We start from the raw sequence: 423 nt of genomic DNA on the forward strand, positions 1-423 counted from the left end.
AGATGGCTCCTTCATCAGGACTGAGCCTGCAGGTCACATGACCATCTGCCATGTAACCAGGTCTGATGAAGGCCTCTACAAGTGTGACATCACAGGTCATGGAGAGTCTCCACCCAGCTGGCTCACTGTCACAGGTCAGGAGGTTACCTTTGATTTCAGGAGTTCATTCATCCAGATATTCACCTGACCAGGTGGGATTCTCTCTACAGGTAGACTTTCAACCACAGCTCCACCTCCTACATTGACCCCGCCCACATCTGCAGCCCTGCCCCCTGACTCAGACCACCTCCACCTTGTGTTCAGAGTGCTTCTCCACCTGGTGGTGTTCTGTCCGTACTGCATCTCCACTTTCATCATGGTGTCTTTATATCATCAACGACCCACAGGTATCAATCAATCAATCAATCAATCAATCAATCAATC

The sequence above is a fragment of the Epinephelus moara genome, chromosome 14 (genome assembly GCF_006386435.1).
Source record: "Epinephelus moara isolate mb chromosome 14, YSFRI_EMoa_1.0, whole genome shotgun sequence".
Taxonomy (NCBI): Eukaryota; Metazoa; Chordata; class Actinopteri; order Perciformes; family Serranidae; genus Epinephelus; species Epinephelus moara.